Source organism: Ornithorhynchus anatinus, chromosome 10 (assembly GCF_004115215.2).
Source record: "Ornithorhynchus anatinus isolate Pmale09 chromosome 10, mOrnAna1.pri.v4, whole genome shotgun sequence".
Taxonomy (NCBI): domain Eukaryota; kingdom Metazoa; phylum Chordata; class Mammalia; order Monotremata; family Ornithorhynchidae; genus Ornithorhynchus; species Ornithorhynchus anatinus.
Genome location: NC_041737.1, coordinates 16,101,875 through 16,122,355, shown reverse-complemented (window position 1 = coordinate 16,122,355; position 20,481 = coordinate 16,101,875). Strand labels below are relative to the sequence as shown.

The 20,481-nt window shown below is 38.4% G+C and overlaps 2 long non-coding RNA genes across 2 annotated transcripts in view; both read left to right on the top strand.

Moving 5' to 3' along the window:
* The window catches only part of LOC120638640, a 49,355-nt gene extending 43,000 nt beyond the window's left edge, over positions 1–6,355 (top strand). Inside the window, exon 3 of the long non-coding RNA XR_005660406.1 lies at positions 6,196–6,355. This is a non-coding gene — a long non-coding RNA (uncharacterized LOC120638640). The remainder of the gene's footprint in view (positions 1–6,195) is intronic.
* Positions 6,356–6,556: 201 nt separating this feature from the next.
* LOC103170350 lies at positions 6,557–9,097 on the top strand. Its single transcript, XR_486110.3, has 3 exons — positions 6,557–6,769; positions 7,610–7,673; positions 8,161–9,097. It is a non-coding gene; the product is annotated as an uncharacterized LOC103170350 (long non-coding RNA).
* The last annotated feature ends 11,384 nt before the right edge of the window (positions 9,098–20,481 follow it).

Sequence of the window (20,481 nt, the reverse complement as noted above, 5' to 3'; positions counted from 1 at the left end):
TCCTTTCACTACCAGCACCCTCACCAGCTCCTAGTTCTACTCTTCCCCTACCTTCCACTTCTTCCCTCCTTAGCCCGTGGAACTGTGGACTTCAGTTACTCTCATCTACATTTGCTCCCATCTGTGACAACTCTTATTATCCCTTCATTGACCCCTTACCTAATTCATGTAACCTGTCTCACATATTTAACTCCCTCCAAACACCTCTTGGCTGCCATCTTCCACTATAAATACTAATGCTCAACACACTCATTCCCCAAGAAAATTGAGTCCATCGGGCTTGTTCTGAAGGCAGAACAAGAAAAAACTGGTACACACTGCTAAAGGAACCATTTAGCTTAGCTCTGAGCAAAAGTTTATTTTAAAAGGAAAATCTCTGCATTTGGAAGAGGATTAGTTGAATTTTGAGGAAATATTTGCTCTCTTTAAATGCATTACCTGTGTGCTGTTCAAGAAGGGGATCCTATTCTGGTAAGAAGTGGGAAATTAATCAATTAATGGTGTTGACTAGGGGCTTACTGTGTGCAGAGTACTCTCCTATGCACATGGGAAGAAGTATGACCTAATGCAAAGAGAACATACCTAATAATAACTGTGGCATTTGCTAAGCCCTTACTATGTTCCAAACACTGTTCTAAGTGCTGAGGTAGATACAAGGTAATCAACTTGGACAGATATATTTGCTGATTAAAGGGCATACTTCAGCAGGTCACTGATTGTTTTTAAGTTCATTCCAGTGCCAAGAGATTTTAAAATGGTTGTCCCAAAAAGGCTTGAAGGAAAATCAAAGTTTTTGTCCTAATAACTGTGCATAACCGGGCATTAAGCCTGGCATTTTTGAGCCTAAATTTAGGGTGTAAAATTGAGTCATTTTCCCCCATTTTCGCTAAGCAAATTAAACAGTTACAGAGAATTCATCTTGCGTTCACTGATGCTCCAATCAGAATAATGAAAACTGATTTCCAGTTATGCTCTACTTTTGTCAGCCCAAGAAAAGTTTCAGATAAAAATCAAAGGCTTTCAGTCACCACCAGGTGAAATTTCAAAATATGCTGTAAGTTTTTTAATGGAATTAATGGATAAAACATGTCAACAGAAATAGTACTTCGGTGGTGCTACAAAATAGGACGTGAATAGAATTTTCAAAAAAAAATAAATGTTCTCAGGCAGAAATGAGATGAGGTTGTATGTGCTACTCACATCATACAAAATGTAATTCTACTACCCACGGACTATTGATTGATGTGGAAAATTTTAGTTATTTTACTCAGTAGAAGAACTTTAGGAATTATGAGATTCTGTTGAAATGTAAAATAAAAGGTGGCTGGGATAGTAAAACAAGATGATTAGCATTCACTCACGGCTTCAGTTAAAATTATTATAAAATTGCTTCCTGATCTAAAAATCAAACTTTTAAGTTAAACCAGATGTGTAGTAATACTGAAAAAATTTTTTTCTTTCCAGAAACCTATTCTGAACTCTGATTTAACTTTGAGTACAGTCAAGGCTCACAGTTTAGAAACACTTCAGCTACTGAGGTTTTGATGACACAGTGATTTAAGATGTTAAAAAAGTAATTTCCTCCTAATTAAATATAGAGCATCATCATCAGTATTTACTGGGCACTATGTGTAAAGCCCTATATATTAGACATTTAGGAACAGCACTAGAAATAAGAGGCATGGTTCCTACCAATGACCATATTACATTCCAGAGAAAAAATTTTAAAGCTAACTACAAGCTGTGGATTAGCTGATAAGTCAATAATTCTGAGCACTGTCGCTGAGTCTCATAACGTATACAGAATGAGGAAAGGTCTATTCACATATAACAGCTTTAGCTCTTTGAAAGGTCTACACACATATAACAGCTTTAGCTCTTTACCTGGACTTCATTAAGACATCATTCAATTACGATCTGATATTGAAGAAAATTTCATTTTCAGGGTACATCTTTTTTTTTTCCCATGTCTCAATTTTAAATACTCATATTTTCATCACTCAGTATATCAATAATAAGAATATATGACTTCAGTAGTACCTAAAGATTCAACTGAAAAGCTCTGGATAAACTTCCTCAAAGTTTTCAAAGAATATGGTCATAGGGACAAATTTCAAAAATGATTCAGTTCATATTATTTCTCCATGGAACATATTTTTCATGAGTTCAATGATTTTTTTTTTCCTTGAATGAACTGTAGACATCAGAGAAAATACAAATTCAGGTGTCAACACTTAAGAAGCTTTTAATGACAAAAATACAAAATCCACTCCTGAATTAATAAAATTCAGAGAATCATGCTGCATGAGGTGTCTTCTACTATTTCTTTAATGTAGTAAATACTGTTTAACCTTTCAAGGATTTAAAATTCAATTTGTTCTACCATTCCATCATTAGAAAATTGGCTTAACATCATTTCTAGCTTGATAACCCACAGGACAATGTTCTGTAGGTGTAATGATCAATAACAGCAGCACTTCTAAATCCTCTAATGTTAGGGATGGGTTTTCTATCCGGAAATTTCCTGGAAAATTAAACATTTGTAATGCACCTCAATGTATGGTCTTTTGAATAATGTTTGTTCTTCCTGCTTAAAATATGTTTAGCATTTTTTTCCAAGTAATGTTTCATTTGCTTTTATATTTATCTCAATGAATTCATTCAAAGGAGTCAAATGAAGAGAGATAGAAGGGGCATGATACTTGAGCTTGTCCTTTCTCGATTTTACAAGTCTGTTCTTTGAAGATAAGGCGAGAGCTTTGGGTTTAATTAAAATTTTCAATTTGTAATTTTTTTTGTTCATCTCTCGTCTATTAAGTTAGTTTTCCAACAGGTTTTCTAAATGACAGTGATATCATTGGTTTAAATGATGTTTAAATGACAATCTTTCATTTGACCCTTTTTATGACATGCTCAATATGGAAACTCCATGAGGGGACTCTATTCCCTAATATCACACTCCTGAATATTTCTCTATAAGCCTCCTCATAATTCCTGCTTATAACGGGACAGTCACCCTTCTGAGCCTGAAGAAAATTTGGTGATATCTTGAATAGTGTAATTGAGTTCTGTTTATATATGAATGTTTCTTGAGAATCGACTGTTTCAGAGGTGCCATTCAGAAAAATGAGATAATAGCTGCTTCCCCCAAAATTTGCATCCCAACTTGGAGCCTGGCAAACTAAGCTCATTTATTGAAAATAACCAACATTTTTCCTGATTTTCAACGTTTGGTTCAATTCTGAAGTTTCCAAAGATAGCCAAAGCAAAGGAAAGCTTAGAGCAATTAATGCATATGGGCACTGAAAATGGCAAACTGGGAAATTGAAGACAAAACACTACTTAGAAATATGAGAAAAAAATACTTGGATAGCCTGTCTATCCTTTCCACATTCACCAGTTCATTAGTTTATTTTGACTGAGTAAGCATTGTTTAGAAAGCAAATTTTAATTTTGAAAGAAAAATTATTTCCAAATAGTATACAATTAATTCTAGTAAGATGATTTTTATTACTGGAAATCAGAAACCATCTTCAAGGAAAGTAGCCAAATGTCCAAAACATGAAAACTAAATAAAACCCATTATCTCTAAGACCTATATGCCACGCAAATTATCAAGACAAGCCTGAAATGGAAATGGCATTTAAATCACAACTGTGATTCTCCTCATCTGACTTAGGCCAGGAGAGATGTTTCTTTGTTGTTTTTTCTTATAATTTCACAGAATCTGAAAAGAATCTAAAATATCGAAAGAAAACTGTACATCCCAAAGAAAATCAACCCCAACAACAGCACAAAATAAAGCCCAACCCACAAAATGAGTGTTCTTAATTCTTGCTGAAATTCAATATTTCAGAGGCAATGCTTAGCTCCTTCTGAAGGTTCAGAAAGTATTGAGAGCCTGTGACTCTTTGCAGACTATTTGAAGGCAGTGGAGCAGTTAAACAATTAGACACAGTTTTCTATTTAGCTTAAAGGAGTAATCACCTCATTTCCGCTATAGTTTTTCTTGACATCTAAAACCATTTGATATCCAGCTCCCATAGAAAATATATATTACAACCAGAGTAGTAATCACCAGCCTGTATTGATTTGGAAGTCATTCTCAGCAGTGCATTTTATTCTTTTTTAAAGAATGTCAAATATTCACATGGCCATTTTATTCTTACAGTGAAAATCTCTAGGTGTTTTAGTTTGATTCTTATATTGTGATGCTGTAACATCACTGCAGGTGACAGAAAGGATATGGACTCTCTGCTGGTATATAAGGAATCATGTGGTATATTCAGTGAAACCAGAAAAAGGCGACACTTTTCATGAGTTCCCTACAAAATGCCAATATTTGTTCACAAAATCTGTGGCAGTTAAACCCAGGATTTTTCTTGCAAAAATTGACAATTTTGCTCAGAAACAAAGGGAAGCAGCAATTCACTGGTATCCACATCATGTCTGCCTAAATCACCAGTTATCTAAACTTAGTGTAGTTGAGATAATTGAAATAAAAATATGAGTTAGGTAACCCGAGTGGATGTGTACCCATCCGAGGTACCCAAACCCAATTATCTAAATGAGCCTCTTATCCATTAGCTTGGATAATCAAGTTTCCATTAGTTTTATATTCAAAGGCACACATACTTGGATTCAGGGGTGGATGAAAATGATCATAAGTGTCCACTGATCGATTTTATCTTGGATGAAACAGAAAGCATATTTTACTATCAGTTTCACTAAAAAAAAAGACTCTATATGCTTTCCTGATGCTTTTTCATTTCTACTCCAGGACTAGCTTTTGAAACGTTACCGAAAAACGCAGGGTTGACATTGGAAATAAACTCCTATCACCTCATTCAGTCACCAATCACTAATCACCTTACCTCTGGGCAGGACTAAATTGGCTAACAGGTTTAATTTGTATTTATTTTCAGTCATCGCTAAGTAGGGGAAAGAGTAGGTAATACTTTACAACTATTATGCTGACCTGATAAAATCTGAAGACAATATAAAATTCCACTAAAGGAATGCTGGTTGTTCATTTTATATACCAAAATAATAGTAAACTAGAAAATTGAACATTTTAAGAATCGCAAAAATACTTACAAGAAATTAAGTGTGTTGAATCCATCCACACGTTATATTCATTCTTTCATTCAATTGCATTTATTGAGCACTTACTGTGTGCAGAGCACTATACTAAGTGTTTGGAAAGTACAATTCAGCAACAGATAGAGTCAATCCCTATCCAACAATGGGCTCACAGTCTAGAAGGGCGAGACAGACAACAAAACCAAACAAGTAGACAGGCATCAATAGCATCAAAATAGATAAATAGAAGTATAAATATATACACATTAATAAAATAAATACAATAATAAATACGTACAAATATACACAAGTGCTGTGGGGTGGGGAAGGGGATAGAGCAGAGGGAGAGAGGAGGAGCCATGGGGGAGGAGGAGAAGCAAAGGGGGGTCAAATGTAATGCATGGTGTATACCTACATTTTCAGAACGGTAATGAACTCACATTTGGGACTCTTAATGGAAAGAAAAAGCAAAGAACTGAAGAATTTGCTTGGTTCATAGGTAATGATTTAAACCATTAATTCCTTAACTCTCTCATACCATAACCAGCTGCTAACAAAGAAAAGACTGATGTGAAATTTGAATCGCAACACAAGGTCAGGGCAAAAATGGTAATCTGATCTTTCTGGCATCAAATAGGAAATAGGCAGCTATCTTGAGTCTACCTTCTGAATAAGCAAATGCCAGTGCAAAATTAAATGCTCCCTTCTCTACTAGCAGCATTGTCATCTGGTTTTCTTATGGCTTTCTTTTATGATTTTTTGTTTTTCATAAGACGGTAAATATATCTGAATCAGATGATAAAGTGGACGTTAGTCCTTTAAGAGTAAACAGTTGCACAGTATGTCCGGCAACATTAATTAGTGCCTGCCCTATACTCTTCTCTGCAATGGGTAACAGCAGGGTATATGAGAATGAACTCCAACGCAGACTTGGATCAACTTTCTCTTAAAAAGGAAAAAAAGTGGGAAATGTTTTCATTTTTTTAAAGTTAATGTAAAAAGTGTTCAATAGAAGAAAAAGAAAATCTCTTCTTCAACCTTACAGAAGTAGCAGGAATAATTCACAGTGATGGGAGAAGATATTTAATTTAGGTTTTTTGTTTTGTTTTTTAGTGGTTGTTGGTGGTTTGATTACTTTATGGTGATGGAAGCTGTAGACTTCTTTGAAGGGACCAAGAAGCGGCTGGAGGTTGGATTTCCCAGCAGCATTAAGACAAAGCAAGGCATCCGGAGGTACCACTCCAAAGTACAGTAAACGTCAATGCCAAAAACATCCATGGTAACTGCTGCCATCCCTCTAGACTGTAAATTCCCCTCAAGAATGAAAGAGTCTTGCGGGCAGGAAATGTCTACCAGCTCTGTTGAATTGGAGTCTCCCAAGCACTTTGCATTTAAGTGCCCAATAAGTACCAGTGATTTAGTGGTACTTTAATGAATGATTCATTCATTCACTGGTCCTTCCCTCCACAGAAGGTCCCTGCTCCTGGCCTGCTCTGTGCAGGTCTGGAATGAAAGCTGCTGCTCTGGGCTTCTCAGCACTACGCCAGTCACATGGCCTCCCCAGAAAGTGACACTAGCTCTCCTCCTCCATGCCACCGACGAGACCATCATCCTGCCTTCCCCTGGCCTGGCAGGAAAGAGAATAACACCCAGAGCATGAGACTTCTGCAAAACCTTGGGAAGACTGGTGGGTGTCCTAATGCTTGCTGTACCTATGGACTTCCTTGGACTCTGAGTCATGAGCCTTGCCTACTTGTTTTATTCTGCTGTCTGTCTCTCCCTTTTTGACCGTTAGCCCATTGTTTGGCAGGGATTGTCTCTATCTGTTGCTGAATTGTGCATTCCAAACTCTTAGTACAGAACTCTGCACACAGTAAGCGCTCAATAAATATGATTGAATGAATGAAAAGTTTCATTCTTCTCCTCTACCACAGTATACAATGTATTTTGCTTTTATTTTGTGTTTTTGTCTGTGTAGTGTTTCCATATTTCATCAGTCCTGATGTCTCTGTCTACAGTCTGCTCTCCCCACCTATATTCTCTTAGATTGTGAGACTGCCCCCCCACTGAGGGACAGGGATCAAGTGTAATTCCCACTGGCATACAGTAGCCACAGAGCCACATGGAGATTCCCAGCGCTTAGTATAGTGTTCAACAGACAGTAATTACTTGGTAAATGCTATTAAAGCTCTTACTATTAAACATTTAGGTTAATTACTCAGAATCAGAATAATGTTGGGGAGAAGACTCTGCTTTCACCCACTGTCAGGAGGAATTGAATACGGCAGAGGCAAGATTTGTTAGCAAAGAACATTCTGCATGACTAAAACAAAATAAAGCCTAAAGCTATACCTGTGAGACTAAAGGGATTAGATCTAAGAAATACTATCCCATTTTACTGTAAACAGGGTGGGGTAAAATAGAATACAGCACAATTTTTTAATATCACAACATTTATCTAGTACCATTTCTGATACGGTGTCCCCATTGCTTGACTAATTATGTTGTTAAATCCTTATTCTCCTAGGTCTTTTCTCCACTTTTCTGAATTCTGTCAGGAAAATTGCTGTTCAGAACAACACTTTCAAAAGGTATGTTAATCAAAGTACAATAACTGGTCATCTATTTTTAAAAAGCTATCATATGACAGACAGTATAGCACTTAATAGTTAATCAAGCTAAGCAAAATGTGATAAGATGAATAAAGAGGAAAGTTTGAAAGGAAACACGAACAGGAAATGGGAGAGGGTGAAAGAAAAGAAATGCTATCAGAAAAATACATTAATGTCAGTAGGAATATTTGGCTTTTATTATCAGTGTAATATGATATGTAGTAAAATGGGATTCATTAACCTATCCATATTGTCAAGAAGTAAAAGTGCTAGACACCTAATCCTCACATTTAATCACATAGAAATGATTAATCCCAATAGTTATTCACTGCTAAAGGCAGATAAAGCTTTTTTTTTAAAAAAAGTATAAATTATAATCAATACAAATGTAAGTCTTTAATATTAACCATACTATTCAGAATTAATAATGTATTTTCTTCTCCATCCACATATTTATATTTTTTAGTTTAGGCCAAGACTGCTAGCAGAATTGTCTTGAAGAGCATGGTTGAAGAGACAGTTGTAATCCTCATTCATCAGGAATTACTGGAAATTCTGTAAGAACATCAATATTCCCCAAATTTCCTAATGGAACCTCTTGTTCTTTTGAAGTTTACCCCACATTACTAAGTATCATTAAAATGTAATGAATTGTCACTGAATGAGACAAACACTTCCTGAAAATGAGGTTAAAACACATACTTTAAATTCCCCACTCTGTTTTTGAATTAAAACAAATTGTTATGATTTGGAAGAGAGAGAAAGGCCAAAGCAGGTCATTAATAACATAAATTACAATATTTGTCTGAAAGTTAACTGTACTAATAATGTGGCCAAGGATACTGCCATCTCTTTTCTGTCAGTCAGGTTCTACCATTAAAAGTGATTCATTGTATCTATAAAAGATAAAAGTTCAGACACTTCAAGATGAAAATATAATCCTCTATGAATCTCACTTACCCCAATCAGCTTTCACAATTTTGTGCACGTATGCATACACACACACACAGACACACATTTATTGATCTGTGAAATGAAGCTGCTGTGTGTGAACGTGAATAAAGAATACGGGACCCACAGTACCAAGCACGCTGTACCCATTCAAATATCATCCTTTGCTATGCTGGGGTATTTTTTGCTTGTAGGCCTGGTCTCACTTTCTTACTTTTTCGTGATCCTCTAAAGACTTCTGCTCAAAAAGAACCACTCTTTTCTTAATTGTACTGCTCCAGGACAGAATGGTATGCCTAGGGGTCTCTCCCTTTTCAACTATAAGGACACTGACCGAGGCTGAGCTATACTGCATCACTGAGGTAGAGGTCCTTCTGCAAAGTGAGTATCTTGTGGGCAGGGAATAAGCCTCCTAACTCTCATATTTTACTCTCCCAAATCTTTAGTATAGTTCTCTGCACAAGTAAGCACTCAAACATGATGGACTGATTAAGGGCATGAGTGGAGAAAATTGTTGATCTTCAAGGAGCAAATATGTTTATGGAAGTAATTGAGAAAGATCTTTTATGTCCTGAGTCACCGTGGGGCCAGCTAGTGCCCACCTAGTTTTAACAAATGCAGTGTCAGGGAGACTTACCAGCATTTTAGATGCAGGCCCCATCAGTGCTGCCTCTGATCCTGCCCTAAAACACTGATTTCAGCTGCACTTATGCCTTAATAATAAACTAATTCAGGATTTTCCAAAGTTGTCCATTCAACTACTGCCTTAGAAAGCCTCAGAAAGGTCCTATCTTGCCAGCAATCATGAAGTGGCTTGAGTGAAGAAGGCCAGGGCCAGCCATATCCCCCCAGGCAATATGTTGAGGAGTTCTGTTTTAGTCATGGTAAGTTTGAAACGTCAGTCAGGACATCTAAGTGGAGATGAACTGAAGGCAAAAGAAGATGCAGGATGACAGGTCAGTCAAGAGGTCAAGGCTAGAGAAAGAGATTTGAGAGTACAAGGCTAGAGAAAGAGATTTGAGAGTACTGCATTCTCCCAAGCACTTACTACATTCTCTGAACGCAGTCAGTGCTCAGTAAATATAATTGATGATTGATTGTTTGCTCCGCATAGATGGAGTAGCCAAAGTCACGTGAGGGGATAAGGCTCCCTGAGAGACTCAGTGAAAAGCAAGAAGAGGATCCAAAACAAAGTCAAAATAAGAGGCCTCGGCTCTCTCTATAAGACCAGCATTAGGCTTGGGATGAAAATTCATGGTCATTGAATTTAAACATTAAGGGATAATCCCCAAGTTTCTTCCCAGCTCAGGTGTGACTGTCCTTGGTCCAAACTACCACAACTTTCACCACAATCTAACTGTGTATAAGATGAATTCTTCCTTCACTTCCCCGGCTGTTCCCATAAGGATGGAGTTTGTAGCTATTGTGGTGGAAAACAAGCTGACTGTGGAGGCCTGAGAGATGAGACCATTTGATGAGTCTGGGTCCAGTAACAAACCCTGTCTATTGTTAGCAGGTTTATTAATTGTACACAGTTAGCACTGATAAGACCCAGGCAAATTCCAAGAAAACTTTTCACTCTGGTGAATCATTTGCCCCAGGCTGCTCTAATTAGTCAGCAATAAATCCTGATTAGCTAAACAGGGGGTTTTGCCAAGGAATTGACAGGAGAAGTTGAATTGTTAAGTGTGCATTTGTCTTGTCCATTTGCCCAGATGAAGAGAGCATAAACTGACTTAAAGAATAACTCCTCTATCTGCACTTTAAGAGAAAATTATTTTCATCATAATGTGGTGAAGTATACATGCAGAGTCAGGGATCAATTACCCTTCTCTAATAAGTTAAGGCATTTTTACTCTCAGGCTTAAGAAATCATGCGTATGCTCCTTTTCTGTCTTACTCAAAAGTCACCAACTGACACTCATCACCCACCCTCCTCTTCTCTAAGAAGTTTCCAGGAACTAACTGGGCACATGGTAAGCTTGGATTCATTGCAAATGTTTGTTCCAGAAAGAGGGAGGATCTGAGAGTGGGGATTAAAGATAGTTTTCTCTCTTCCAACACAAGAAAAAGATTTGCTCTTGCCCTTCAGGAGATGGGGCAATCATTGGACAAATAATTTGATGTGTTTCGATGCTGCACTGTTTCTCACTTATTTCAGGGCCTCTGGCCACCTCAAAGGAGGCGGAACTAGCTGCCAGTAAGTCAACAATAACAGGATTGAGAATGTAGCTCCCTAAACTCACAGATTAGTGAAATTCATTCCTCTTATTGGTACTTATACCTAGTTCTGCTTTACTCCTTCAGTAACGGGAAAAATGCAAACACCTCTCTAGTCTTGACAGTCAGATGTATTACAATGGAGTAATCTTAGGGTCCTATAAACATTTCAGGCAATGGGAAGGACAGAAACCAGCTTGTGGCCTCAGCCTCCCAACCCAACTGACAGCTAATCTGCTTTGCCAGAAACCCTTTCATGAACCTTTCAGAACCGTACTGAGGCTTAGCTCTCAAACTGGCTTGCACCTGTTGGGTGGAAAGAGAGAAGCAGCAGTAATGGCTGCATGGACTAGTGGATAGAGGCCTTATAAAATGGGGATTATTAATAATAATAATAATAATAATAATGTTGGTATTTGTTAAGCGCTATGGGCAGAGCACTGTTCTAAGCACTGGGTAGATACAGGGTAATCAGGTTGTCCCACGTGAGGCTCACAGTCTTCATCCCCATTTGACAGATAAGGTAACTGAGGCACAGATAAGTGAAGTGACTTGCCCACAGTCACATGGCTGACAAGTGGCAGAGCTGGAATTTGAACCCATGACCTCTGACTCCCAAGCCTGGCCTCTTTCCACTGACCACCCTGCTTCCTTTAAGATTAAGATTAAGACTGAGAGCCCCATGTGGAATGGGGATGGTGTCCAACCTGATTAGCTTGTAGCTATCCCAGTCCTTACAATAGTGCTTCACACATAGAAAGCACTTAACTTTTTTAAAAACAGTATCTCTTTCAAGTTTCTCTGGTCCTCGATTTTTCCCATCAAATCATTATGTCCTCTGGGTTAACTCAGTCTTTTGAATGTTCATGGAAAGAAGGGTTTTCTAGCCCATTAAGGAAAGTCTCATTTTGAAGCACTGCATGGTACATTATGCTCAGAAAGCCAGGTGAGAACTGTTCAGTCTCAATGGGGAAGCAATACAGACTTGACTATGCTGATCTTTTTTTTTTTAATGGTATTTGTTAAATTCTTACTACGTGCTGGGGCACTGTACTAAACACTGAGGTAGAAACAAGCAAATCAGGTTATATACAATTGACACGAGGCTCACAATCTTAATCCACATTCTATAGATGAGGCAACTGAGGCACAGAGAAGTTGTCACTTTCCCCAGGTCAGCCAGCATACATGTGGCAGAGCCAAGATTAGAACCCAAGTCTTCTCACTCTCAGGTCCATGATGTTTCCACTAGGCTACACTACATCTCTCTGACCTTCCTGTATTGCAACTACCTCACTGTCTAGCACACAGCAAGTGCTTAACAAATACCACAGTTATTACAAAATGTCTTTTGTTAGAGCTTCTATACTCGCCTTCTTTTATACTGTCAATAGACACGTCAAAAATAGAATGATAATGGTGACTTTGTGTTCAAAATGCTTGTAATCTGTCTCCCTTCATGGTAAGTTAAAAATTTCAACATTGTTTTTTCCAGTTATTTCCCTAAAGATCAAGGATAACGTGGAACTTTCTAAACCTTTGAGATGCAAAGAATTGTATGTCAACAGTCTTTTAAGCCGAAGCTATCTAAACAAAATATATCATCATTACAGATCGTTGTTTCAAAATAGGCAAAGCGGTTAGGATTGAACACTGATTTATTACCTTGCCATGTTTTGTTTAAAAATCCACAGTATCTATAAAGAATTGAGTGTTTAGGGTCCAAACATTAAAAATGGGACTCCACTGAGTTATTTTAGGTGGTGAATCCCTAGCACAACCCTGCTGTTGTCATCTAGTAATGGGACTAGCAGAGAAAGTCAAAGCAACCCTTTTGTGCCAAATTAACCCTCTTACTTCTGGCATCCCTTATTAGTTCTTTTCATTAGTGAGAATTGCTAAGTTCGTGAAACTGAATGATTGCATTTTATTTTTGGATTGGCCTCCCTCTTTAGATCATGAGTTCTTTGAGAGTGATGGACTATATCATAAACTTGAACAAAACCTGTCTATACCTACCGCAATGTTCTACCCAGAAACAGTCTTTAGAAATGCTAAATTACACAATAATAATTCCACTGGTGGTATTTGTTAAGTCCTTAATTTGTACCAAGCCCTGTAATATAAATGAGTTAATCAGGTCAGACGCAGTCTCTTGTCCACATGGACTCACAGTCTAAGGGAGAAAGAAAACCAATATTGAACCCCCCCATGTTACGAATGAGGAAAGAGAGGCACCAAAATGTTGCTTGCTGAAGGTCATAGAGCATGGAAGTGGTAGAGCCAGAATTAGAACTCAGGTCCCCGCCTCTCAGACCATGCTGCTTCTTTGGTGAGTGCTTGGAAATGTTACATGAAGTCAAAACAGTACTCAGAATCCATGCCTGCCCTGTTTTCTTATAGTAAGAATGTATTCAGAAACATGGGGCTAGAGAATTCCTGTTCATTTGATCATTCAGAGCACCTGGGAGAGTACAATATAACAATAAACAGACACATTCCCTGCCCACAGTGATCTTACAGTTTAGAGGACTAGCTTATAGTCTAGATGCCAGCATTGCTCCCTGACTCCTTGGAACTACATTTAGCTTCATCCCTTAATCAACAGGATCATTTCTGCGTTGATCGTATGTGAGGCCTAATTAAAAGATCGTGAGACTGGGAGTCAAAAGACCTGAATTTCCATCCTAGCTCCGCACTGAAGTGTTCAGTAGTTTTGGGTAAAATACCTAACCTGCATGTGCCTCAGTTTTCTCATCTGTAAAATGGAGACAAGATGTCTTTTTTGCCCACCTCTTAGACTGTGGAACAGGGGATCTGACCAATCTGATTATCTCGCATGCTTCCTGGTACTCTGCCCTTTTTCTTTTTGTACCTCCTTAGGCAAGTCTTTTAACTGTTCCGTGCTTCAGTTTTCATACCTGTATAATGGGAATAAGAATTTCTGACTGTCTCCCAGAGATGGTGTATGGTTAAAAAAAATAGACATTATACAAATAAAAGAGCTATTTAAAAACAATATATAATTGGTTGATGCCAATTGGAATGAGTCATGCCTGCTTTCAAAATAAGGTGATGGGGTTGGGGGGTGGTGCAGGAAGAGGACATCTGGTCACACTTTGGAGACAAGATACCTTATCATTGGGAGGTGGTGATGATGTTTAAAGGCAAAGTAATTGGCATGTTTAAAGTTAATCAATGGTATTTATTGAGTGTTTACTTTGTGTGTAACATTGTACTAAGCTCTTGGGAGAGGATAAGAGCATTAGTAGACATAATACCTGCTCTCAAGGATATAACAATCACAATCTAGTGGAGGATCTGACAGTCTAGTGAGAGGATTCTTGAATTGGTGAAGTTTATGACACAGTTTTTCAGGGACTCTCATTTAATTTCCTTCTGCACCAAAGGGATTCTGGGGTTATTGTCACCAGGAAAAAGCATGAAAATAACTGAAATCATTTTAAGCCATAATAGCAAAAACAGCCATCCAATTTTATTTGCCCATCAAAGCCCCCAGATTGAAATGGTGCCTGGATCAAGTGATCAAACCAACAGGGAAGCAGGGAGTTCCAAGAGGATGATGATATAAAAAGAACCTCCTCAGGGGCAAACATTAGACCCATTAGGCAAAGATTCTTAGTGGACCTTCACTCTCATGCTGCTCTGTAAATAACAGGAATTCATTCTACCACTGCATTACTCAGAGGTGGAACCTTTGATTCCTGCAAGCCTCTCTGAAAGGAAAATTTATCTCCAGGAGAATCAAGCCTAAACCTCAGCTCCTCATGAAAGCAGACCAGAGGAATCCAGACTATTGCTTTAGCTCTGCCGCACACCCTGTAAAAGCAATGAGCCATAAAAGCAAGTAATCCACATAATAGATAAAGTAGCTACATAGAGCAGTGTCTAGGGCACAGGGAAGCTTAGTGGATGATAACTTATACAAGCTCTTCTTTATCATTACAGGGAGAAGTGAGAAATACTATTGGATTAGTTATATCTTTTTGTATTACATTACAGCTAATAAAAAAATAACCAAAATGCACTCTAAAATCAAAAATTAATTGGATTCTGTCAGCTTTCTGCCAGTTTCTCCATATGGACTGATTCTTAGTAATAGCAAAGATCCTATCTTCTTTTTCAAGTATCCTTCAGGCAATATTTTCTGGTGTATTTTCAGAATAACATAACCACTCAGGCTGTTCTTGGTCAGCTCAACCCCCTGCAGTAATCTTTGGAATATAACTTTGAACTTCGAAACGATTGAATTAATTTAAAATAATTCGAATGCACTTGTCCATTCACTTTCATGCAAAATTGATTCACACAGGATGCCTTTGTGGATTTTCTCAAGTAAAACAAACTTCAGGAATTCAGATAAGACCAAAAGAAATAATGAGGTGAATCAGCTTCAGTCTTGTCTTACTGAATCCTGGCTAAGGGATGGTGGCCTTATAGTTTAGGCTAGGTTATGCGGGGCCCAGATTGGTAGTCGGAGTTGAGGTACTCATTGGGTCGCCCCAAAGGAAGACCAGAGAAATGAAGAGAAAAAGAAATCAAAACACTAAAAATGCATCTGTGATATCTTCATCCTCTTCAGTCTCCTCCTCCTCCCTAACTCAGCTGCTCCAGACATAGCACGTCTAATGATCTGAGCTGAGAGTTGTGGCATGTAGCACAGTGGCTTAACTAGTCCCCTATTCCAGAGCTTTGCTGCCCAGCACTTAAGCGCACCCGTTCAGCACCAGGATCCAGAAGGGGAGCTGCTCTTGGCCCCTGTAAGCAATTTTTTTTTTAAAAAAAAGGGGTAATCATGGGATTGGAAGATATTATTTGTCGTGGATAGAAGACACCCACTTTTCAAATTAGAAAAGAGTTAATAGTTGAAGTTCCCAAGAGTTAATAGTTGACATTCCCAGAAATCAGTGCTAAAGCTAACTACGCTTAACTTTTCATTAACTAATCTCAGAAGAGTAAATGTACAGTGAAATCTCCAAATTTGGAGAAGACATATTTTTCCAGGAGATGAGACATCCTCAGTTAAAGTGAACTTGGGGGCAGAGACCTATACTAAGTGCTTGGGAAAATACATTTCAACAGAACTGGTAGATGTGAATTCCTGTCCAAAAGGAGTTTACAGTTTACAGGGGGAGATAGACATGAAAATGGATGTGATAAGGTAAATATTCAATTATTAGAATATTTACATAAGTTTCGTGACGAGAAGGAATGCTCTTCATCCACAGACTGGTAAGCACACAGAGTGGAGCAGCCAAAAAAATCAGTAAATTCAAAGTCAATTCATGGACAAGCAACACATTAGTTGCTTTTCAGAGGGAAAGTTAGCTCTGAGAAGGAATTATTAGGGATGTTCGATGATATATTACACTTCTACACATTTTGTCCTCCGGAAGTTTTGAAGGGACTAAGTGTACCAAGGTTTCTCCAAGAGTCTTGTCGTTACTGTTGGTGACAGAGTCCTGTGCTGGGCAGATTGTTAGTCTGAGCCAGTGATTACTTTCCTTATGCTCTCAAGATCTTATATTCAGTCCCAGAGGCAGACTCCTCTTTCCCCATCCTGCAGGAATGCTTAATAATACCTACTGGGACTTTAAGTGTGAACAGAGCCTCTCAGGCTAGAGTTTAAGGGCCTTTTCACAAATTTAATGAAGTGTGCAATGAACTTTTAAATGTTCTAGCAGACCAAAGTTGGGAAAATACTGAAAGCAAAAGTATCGACAAAGGAATAAATTTAAACAGACGTATAAAGGATATTAATTCAAAGTGATAATCAGTGCTGTGTCAAATGCTTTTAGCTTCACATTCAATGTAAGCTACAAATGAAGGACCCATTATAGGGAAAAAGAGAATGGTGGTGTGTATTTTACTTAAAATGAAAGTCCTCCTGGCAGTCTCTCAGAAGAGTAAACTGATATTTTCTGGGACTGCTCCCCCTGATTCATAGGTCCCTCTGTATGAAATGTAGGAATGGAACATGAGGTTGCGTCTAATTGTTCTCTGGAGCTGTTGGGCTTCAGGAATTTGTTTAATCTATTGTCTAAAGCACATAAACTACAGAAGCCAGAAAAGGTCATTGGGAATAGAAAGATCCAGTCCACTGTTGATTCAAATCCACTTTAGGTCCTCCAATTTTCTCAGAGAAAGAGAAGAGTTGGGAAAAGAAGAGGGTATTGGGACCGGGAAAAATGAGAATGTATAAGTGGCCTGAAGTGGAAAAAACATGGTAATTCTTTTTTTTCTTATGTCTTCCAGTTGGAGTTTTTTGGCCTTCAGTGGTTTTCTGCCAGCAATATAGATGACTGCTATAGAATAAGAAGTTGACTAGGCTTTTGTTTTAGATCATTTTATGAAGTATTTTTGAGACAGGCTATGAAAACATTACTTGGGCTTCCAGTCATTTAAAAATTGCACTGGTGGCAATGTTTTATTTAAAGCTCACTCATATTAGAAAAAGCTAAAGGTTTGGGGATGGTCTAAAGCCGGTGAGACAAAAGGAGAGGTAGGAGCAGAACTGACCTATATATCTGAGGTTCTAAAGGAAATTATAAAAAGGAGACGCCACAGCCAGGTTATAATATTCACCTCCTTTCTGTGTTTCTGACTGTTTCTCGTCAACTTCCATATATTTCACACTTACCAAGGAAAGTCAATTAATTGGGTGTAAGAGGCTCTGAGGTGTTTTTCTCCTGAACATCATCAGCTAGTCAGGGAACTACCAAGCAAGCTTTCTTTTCTCAATCCATTCTTTCCCTGTCAGTAGATAGCTGATTAAGAAGGGGTAGAATGGCTGAGGAAAGTAGAGTTGGAAGTTCAGAGGGAAGGAGAAAACAGGGTAAGGTGAAGAGAATGGTGTAGAAAGAGAGGGAAGGTAGCAAGGAAAGGCAAAGGAAAAGAGGGAGAAAGGAAGAGACATAGGGTGGGAAATAGAAAAAGGGAGTGTAAAAGAGAACAGAGTTGGGAGTCCTGTAGGCTGAAAAATGGAGAACAAAAACTCAAAAAGCCAGGAATAGGAACAGATTGAGAATAATTGCAGTTATGGCATTTAAGCACTTACCATAAAGACAATGGTATTTGTTAAGTGCTTAATATGTATCCAGAACTGTTCTAAGCACTGGGGTAGATGCAGCGTGGCTCAGTGGAAAGAGCCCGGGCTTGGGAGTCAGAAGTCACGGGTTTGAATCCCGACTCTGACATTTGTCAGCTGTGTGACTGTGGACAAGCCACTTAACTTCTCTGTGCCTCAGTGATCTCATCTGTACAAGATTGTGAGCCTCACTTGGGACAACCCGATCACCCTGTATCTCCCCCAGCGCTTAGAACAGTACTCTGCACATAGTAAGCGCTTAACAAATACCAACAGTATTATTACAACCTACCAGTTGGACACAGTCTGTTTCCCACATGGGGCTCACAGTCTTTTCTCCACCTTACAGATGAGGTAGCTGAGGCACAGAGAAATGAAGTGACCTTGCCAAGGTCACAGAGCAGAAAAGTGGAGGAGTCTGGATTAGAACCCAGGTCCTTCTGTGACAAGCACTGTATTAAAAGCTGGGGTAGATCTTCTGAGCACAAGATAATCAGGCCCTAAATGGGGCTCACAGTCAAAGTGGGAAGATGAACAAGTAATGAATCCCTATTTTGCTGATGAGGGAACTGAGGCACCGAGAAGTTAAGTGACTTGCTCAGGTCACACAGCAGGTAAGTGGCAGAATCGGGATTAGAACTCAAGTCCTCTGACTCTCAGGCACATGCTCGTTCCATTATACCATTCTGCTTCCCAAGTCTGAGAGGGGAGTGGAAGGCAGAGTGGGAAAGATAGAAAGAGGGGAGACCTGATTAGCTTGTATCTAGCCCAATGCTTAGTACAGTGCTAGGCACACAGTGAGCACTTAATAGATGCCATGAAAAAATAGACAGGAGTACAAGAACAGAGAGCAAAACAAGTAAAGAAAGAGGCAAATAAAATAGATAAAAAATCATTCAGTGGTATTTACTGAGCATCTACTTTTTGCAGAGCACTGCACTTTTGGGAGAGTATATGAGAATTAATAGATGTGATTCCTGCTTTCAAAAAGCTTACAATTTAGTTTCAGATATTCTAACAGAAAAATTGAAGGGTTAGAGTGACCCTTTTGAAATTCTAAGAAGGATACATTTTAAAATTATTTCAATATTTTAAAATTGATTTATTTTACTTTCCTCTATGCCTGTGTAGCTGATCAGAGAGGCACGATAAAGGTGACATATTTTACGTATTTACAATATTTTCATCTTCTATATATTTGATTGAGTTCATCTTGGTATTGAATCCCAATAATGCAACATCACCCTAAATGATTCCAATGAAAATATTTCCATCTCATCAGAAGACTACCATAACGATTCTGAGAATAGATTAGAGGAAGAACTTACTTCTTAGCTTACGGAATGTAATCACCCTTGTTCTAGTTGGCAACATAATCAATCATTTATGCAGCTCCATATGGTCTGAAAAAATCTCTGATTACTTTTCTTAGCTTTTGAAAAAGAATCCTATTTGGAAAGTGCTAAATAATGGAAGTTACTTCATTTTCTTCTCTGATTATCCCTCTCTCCTGATGATTTGTACTGGCTCCATTTGGTTCCTTCCTATTATCGCATTGGGTTTAGAGAGTCAATTAGTTTATAAAATTGGATTCTTCATTTTTCCAATGCCAGATCATTCCTTTTGAAGAGGTAAAACGGTGATTTCAGAAATCCTCCTTTTTTTTTGGAAAGAGTTCAAGGATAAATAGTCCCTTCCTTGGGATAAATAAGTGAAAGGTACATAATAATAATAATAATAATGTTGGTATTTGTTAAGCGCTTACTATGTGCCGAGCACTGTTCTAAGTGCTGGGGTAGACATAGGGGAATCAGGTTGTCCCACATGGGGCTCACAGTCTTAATCCCCATTTTACAGATGAGGGAACTGAGGCACAGAGAAGTTAAGTGACTTGCCCACAGTCACACAGCCAACAAGTGGCAGAGCTGGGATTCGAACTCATGAGCCCTGACTCCAAAGCCCGTGCTCTTTCCACTGAGCCACATGAAAGGTACTTGTGAAATTTAATACTGAAAAATGTCCGTTTTCCCTCAGGCAGGCAGAAATAAAAAGTTTGGCTGGACAGCTGATCCTGCATTATTGTCCAGGATAGGGAAAACACTCCCTCCATTCTGTTTATCATTGGGCCTGAGATTTGGGCCTAGCCAAGAAGTCGCCAGGTGATCTTGATTAGGTTAGGTCATTTTCTCCTTTAATTATCCCTATGTCTTGATGATATGCAGGGGATCCATGTGATTCAGCATCCTTCTTCAGTATTCACTTAGGTACTTCTGCAGATATTTAGTTTCAGCATTTTGGTATGACTCAGTGGCTTTCAGAAGTACAATACTTTTCCCTGCTACTGCTACTGTTCTTCCAACCCAATTTTCTTTCTCTTCTGGTTTGAATTTATTCCTTTTGAAGAATTTTCATTTTCACTGTACAGATCAACCTGAAAGGTCATCATCTCAAAACTATTGGTCTCCCTATTTGGCTAACAAAGACCGCATCAATCAGTTATAGATATGT